The sequence below is a fragment of the Myripristis murdjan genome, chromosome 11 (assembly GCF_902150065.1).
Source record: "Myripristis murdjan chromosome 11, fMyrMur1.1, whole genome shotgun sequence".
Taxonomy (NCBI): domain Eukaryota; kingdom Metazoa; phylum Chordata; class Actinopteri; order Holocentriformes; family Holocentridae; genus Myripristis; species Myripristis murdjan.
This window is the reverse complement of record NC_043990.1, coordinates 16,898,903-16,905,238: the sequence shown is the minus strand read 5'-3', so window position 1 is coordinate 16,905,238 and position 6,336 is coordinate 16,898,903. Positions and strand designations below refer to the sequence as shown.

Here is a 6,336-nt window from a genome sequence, read left to right as displayed (position 1 = left end):
ACACAGGCATACATACAATCATCTACCCACTCTGCAGTGGGTAATTTAGCACTGTGAATGGAATCTCCTCATTCCTGGCCATTTACTAATGGTGCTTTTCCACTGCATGGTATTGGCTCTACTCGCAATGACTCTACTTGCTTTTTTTGGGCATTGGGCAAAAGTTTGGGATAGTATCTAGTATGGGTACTATTTGTGGAACCACATCAGTCAAACTTCCAAAAATAGTACCCGCAGGTTGCAGACCACTGATTGGTCAAAGAGAAACTGAGAGCAGCTTACAACCAGGAAATACTCGCAAAAGTCTCCCAAAATTTCTGACACAGTTAATAATCTATCCATGAAAAAAATATTTTGCTTCTGTAAATCTCTTTGTTACACTAATATTGTTCATGTGAAGCAGCCATTTTGAGTTGGTCTTGCTGATTTCTTAAAAAATAAAACACTTGCTTGGGGATGAAAAACTAGTCAACATCCCCACATGTGACCAGTCGGGCTTCACCATGAGGGGATACTATGTGCAATGGAAGACGAAGTCCAGAAAAGAAACTTACTAAATGTACTAAAAGTGAGTGGAGTCGCGGCCAGTAAAGCCGATACCATGTAATGGAAAAACGCCATAACAGTCTGGGCCACTTCATTTCTATGCATCCAGGCCATGAATGTAATGCTAGCTTGCTGGCACGGTGGCTAGCCTACCTCTCTGTCTCTTTGTTTGGCATACATGTGACAGGGGCACAATAGAGTGCGGGACAATAGGCCACTTATTGAGTGACTGGTGAGTGAATGGGAGTGGGATGCGTCCCCGATCCTCTGTCACTCTGCAGCCTCGTGCACTCGACGGCTCATGCTCAGAGTCAGGTTGCACTCCCCTGTGACAGAGAGTTAGGGTGCTGCCGTGTTGAAAATCTGGGAGAGGTCACAGAGGGTCAAGATGACTGTAAAAAGTAAAGCACTCAACAGGAGTTTAATGTTATCTGGTGAAGTGTCTGAGGAACTTTGATCACACTGTTGATTTACTGGTTAATGGGGCCTAATAAAAAAAGCTCAAAAATATGGTTTTCTTTATAGTCACATTTTATAGCGGGCGTGGTTTTAGGTTTATAATTCATAGCTCAAACATCTGATGGTGAGTAAATCAATGGAACATTAGGAGAAAAGGTGGTCACTTGATAATGCTTACCACCCTCCGGTCTTTCTTTCTTTTTATATTCAACCCAGATTTCCAGAGAATAACACACCATAGTTTGGGGATTACATCAGGTCCTGCATATTGGCAAAATCCATTACATTTTAAGGAGGGATGGATGATTGAGTAATAAGCCATTCTATGTGAACTCCCCCAACACATAATCAGTGGCTTTTTAAAATTGTCCTCTTATGTGACTTGGCCTCATACAGCCAATTGAATTTAAAAGCTTAAACTAAATTAGCGTTAACTGAGTCATGAAATGAATACATAAGCTTGTTTCACAAACATGTTTACTGATGTTGTTGTGTGTGTGTATGTGTTTGTGTGTGTATGCTTATGAGTATGAGGCCATGAGTATGTTTGTGTGAAAACAGACGTTATCAGCAACAGAGATCCGCCACCTTGTCACTGTCAGCTGACTGTCAGTCAGTCCCTTCAGCTGAGTAGCCTCTCTCACATGCCAACCTCTCTACCTTGAAAAGCCCGCCATGACTTTCTGGCATGTTGACAGCTCTCCAATAAGTCAGATGCTTCATGAAAACATGGCAGCCACAGTGTGCAATATCAGAACACAGGAAGGAGATATTCATGTGAACCCATGAGCTACTGTAAATTATTGGGTGTTAAAGAATTTGGGCAGAATGTTTTCTTTCTCCTTTTTTTGTGAAATGGTAGTGAGTGCTGAAATAAAATATGCTTTTTTTTCTTTTTGTGGTAGGATAAGGTGAACAAGTTCCAAATTCTGTTCCCTGGTCTCACATAAAACTCTTCAGCAATCTAAAAATCTGAAACCAAATTCACCAACAACCATGGATTAAAGCGTTGAGAATAGCTGGCTGGGTTGGCCTGCCTATTATAATGAACAAAGATATTCTCTCTGTCTCTCGCTGTGACACACACCCATACACACACACACACACACACACACACACACACACACACACACACACACACACACACACACACAGACTTCTGGAACTTGCCGTAAGGAATGCATTGGACCAAGCCTGTGCTGTTCTGAATATAGCCAAACACACTTGAACTAATAATGGGGCACGCTGTACATTCTCACGCTCTAGTACTGTCGGTGAACTGGATCTTGTAATTCTGTAGTTGTTTACTTTGCTCCTAGCCCTCTCATTTTTTTGCATGAGTAGCCTACAAACTGCTCCATATTTGAACCGCACGCGTACACACACACACACACACACACACACACACACACACACACACACACACACACACGCATTTTTGCATGCTGAGTAGCTTGCAAACTGTTCCATATTTGTACCGCACGCGCGCGCACTTACGCACGCACACACACACACATACATACATACACACACGCACGCACGCACGCTCTCTCTCTCTCTCTGAAGGTGGGGGCAGAGCTATTAGCTGTGCGCTGCAGACAACATTAGGAGGGGAGACGCTTCCACCGTCAGCGCCGGAGCAGAGCAGGGGAGCCCTGGCAACAAGGAGAGACACACACTCAGCAGCCCATTACACCCTACAGTAAGTCACACTAAACTGTTCCTTCAGCGCTTATTTCACCAACCTGACATTGCTTTTAACATCCCACTTTTCCTCTTTGGAGCTGTGTTCAGAAAATGGCTGGGAGAACTATAGGCTGGGTGGCGCAGACGCTCTGGTTAACTCCAAAGCCTTTGAAAATGTTTACTTCGCCCTCTGACCTATTTTTTAAGTGGTCAAAGCGTAGCGGGGCGTCCGGGGTTTGGGTGTATATACTTGTCATTTCGCTCCATAAATGTAAAGTAGTGTTTAAGTGGGACGGAAGAGAGCGGAGGTTTGGCCGGATTCAGACCGAGCGAGGAGCGTGTCCGCTGGGCGAGCTTCTGTCGGGCAGGCGCGGTACTTCCAGTAACTGCGCCACTCCGACCTCGGCTCAAACATTTGCTCTTCGCAGACTATTTTCTAGTTCATAACAGCGCCGTTCACTTCGAAACCATACAGCTCCAAACCCAACAACATTTCTTTCAAACTATGTTTTCATAGACATGGACTGTCAAAGGCAGGGCATTGCATTTTTTTTTTAAATCTACGTTTCACCATCGCGGAAGTGTTTCTCTACACGAAAAGAAAGACAGAGAACAACTAACCACAGTCCACATATTTTGTCCACTGTGGGCGAAAACGTAGTGACAGCTCTTTTATGTGTCTCTGTCGTTTATTTTTGGTATTTATTGTGCTTAATGTGTTACTACACAATGGGTTTTCATTGCCAGTGGGTTGTAAAGGACATAGGGTTTGTGATTGCTGGACTACCCGTGATGTCATTCATCCGAGCTTGGACCATTATATAACGGGACTGTAGGGAAGCCTGTGATAGCATGCTATTTTTACTCTGTTTACACCTCGGAGTTGCACTTAGAGTAGGCTGCGCGTTCAGAGTGCTATGTTTCGACTCACAACATTAATTTTTATATCGTATCCTTTTTTGTGGCTCTAAATGTTGACCCACTGGATGTGAGAATGTTACAGCTGAAGCTTAAGGGGCTCGTTCTCCCCACCAGCTGCATATTCATATATTAAGAGCTCCTGTTATCTGATAGGATATTTTTCTGGAAGAATCAGTGGTCGTAATTATATGCAGTTTGCACAAAGTCAGTTGGCTACCTTTACTTGTTGATTAAATCCATGCAGCTGTGTCCTGTATTTCTGAGCTGACTTCCATGTCAAAAAACACAAACACCAAACTCTGGTAATCCCATACAGAGAGACAGCTACTGTACAAATGTCACCGCAGAGTAAATCCCCATATGTAATATGATAGGAATAATATTGAACCCACAGTGAATACAAAATAGAAGTATGATAAACTAAATAACAACTGTTAATGTTAATGTTATAAACTCGCTGGTGAGTACTATAGACACTACAAGTCTTTATAGGGATATTGCAGTGATTTTAAGTTATGATCATAGGGCAGATCGACCTTCTTTCACACTTAGCTCTGTCCTGGTGTGGCAGTAACATTGTTTTGCATGTCATAGACACAAGCCTGTGCCATGCATTGTTTTCCTGTGGACCTTTTTCTGGGTGAAGGTGTTGTAGTTAGGCATAAGTTTGCATTGGCTGTTTGCCATATAGTTGTCAAGTAGTGCTGACCAGCTGGGGATCATGCTGTCCTTTCTCACCATGAACCTGATAGTCTAAAGCTGCTAGTCAGCTTGAGACTGGATGCAGCCTACACTGCCCCCTCAAACCAGAGCTGGAACGGACCAGATATTTTCATTTTTGTCTAAACAGCGGAAGTCAGATTTCATCTGGACTGTCCATGTTTAGATTGCTGATGAAGGGATCTGATCTGCAACAAAAGCATCACATTTTAGCCTAGGTGCTGGCTGGAAATCAAACCATGTTAGGTGTACAGACAAAACTGCTGTTGTTGTTTCATTCCCTACATTTACATGTCAGTCAATTGGTTTCATCATATTTATATGTTTGCACAAGCTGAGCAAAAGTATGAAATATCTTGTGGCTGTTATAATATGTCAATGCAATTTTCTGTCTCAAACAGTTAGCTGGAGGAATGTGTCATGTTTTACGGTTTTACTGTTTCCTGATTTTGTTCATTCTTTCATTACATGTTCCGAATGTGGTATATAGTATAATATTAATACTGTTGACCCTGCCTACCAAACTGTGGTGTGCTACTGTGCACTCCCCCACCCCACACACACTCATGCACACCACCACCACCACCATAGCCTTTAATTCCAGCCGCCACTCACTTTCAAATGGTAATGAGAGGCAATTAGGAGCCAATGTGTCCTAATCACAAGCCATTTAACTGAGCTCGGCTCATTTGTCACAGCCATATGTGCACATGGACCCACGCATGCGTGGATATACACATCTGCATGCAAACTGCACTCCGTCTTAGGAATTTGCCTTCTATATCAGGTAATGACTGGGTTGGGCTTTCAAGGCGAGTGAGTAGTGACATACATGGGGCCGTGCCCACTACATACAAGTACAAGCAGTGTGATTGATGGTTGGGAGGAGCCAGTTGATTGACCAATGAGAGAAACAGGTGTGTGTGTGTGTGTGTGCATGCACATTTCTGCAGAAGTGGGTGTGGATCACAGTACTTTGTTACAAACTTATTTACTGGAAACTTTTGATAGACTGAGCACCACGGGCTGTTATGAAGATGTGTACACACATACAAGCATGCATGCAAGGACAAACATAAGACATACGATAGACAGTTTTTGTAATGATCTAAGAAAGATCTAAGAAAGGAGCAGTAATTGCACACGTGTGATCTGGGGTGTCCTGTGCCAAGCCACGTTGTTCAACGCATCAACCTGATATAGTTCTCCCCTCTCCCTTCCTCCCTGCCTGTCTCGCTGCTCTGGTGTCCAAGTTTTAGTCTTTCACTGGGTGCATTTCTCACTGACTGTCCGTCTCAGTGGGATCAGATTAAAGAAGAGCTGCTTGGTTGAGGTCCATAAAAGATCCCCATAGAGGGATAAAGGCAGCACATCCATCAATTAAGAATCAAAGGGATGGATTTCTTACATTGCTCAGTCACTCTGTGCTCACACTGCACTCACTGCTCGGGTGAGGGACAGCCCTGGGGAGGGAGGGAGGGAGGGAGGGAGAGAGAGAGAGATTGAGAGGGGACCTGCAGGGAGACACATCCTCTCATGTGTCCGCTATAAACATTTGTTGCTACGATGGTTTTTGGGTAGCGGTTTGCTTTTCATCATATCATCACATTTCCACATGGTAAAAGTGGAAATGTGAAGTGAAGTTCCTTTTATTGCCATGCAGCAATGGAAAAAGAATACATTTACAACTCACAGCAAACTTCAAAAGTGTCGATTCTTAGAACTGGGTGCGTACTTTGTAATTTTTTGTAATTATAATATTTCATTTCATGCATTCTTCAGCAGTAGTAACTATAATCTTTCTGTGGTGGCCCACCACAGATGAGTGAAGAGAGGAAATGCTGTCATTTCCCACTGGAAGACAGACTGGGTTGGCTGAAACAGAAAATAGAAAGTGTAAGAGAGATGAGGAAAATTGGAGTGTAAGGAAAACATAGTGTATCTGAGAGGATGATGGAGAGAAGAGGAGGAAGATGTGATGATGGTGAGATAAATGGAGCAGTG

The 6,336-nt window shown here is 43.4% G+C and overlaps 1 protein-coding gene across 1 annotated transcript in view; it reads left to right on the top strand.

Moving 5' to 3' along the window:
• Nucleotides 1-2,623: 2,623 nt before the first annotated feature.
• Nucleotides 2,624-6,336, top strand: part of atxn1a (ataxin 1a) — a 112,585-nt gene continuing 108,872 nt past the window's right edge. Inside the window, exon 1 of the mRNA XM_030063976.1 lies at nt 2,624-2,707. The gene's annotated coding sequence lies outside the window, so the exon portion shown is untranslated. The remainder of the gene's footprint in view (nt 2,708-6,336) is intronic.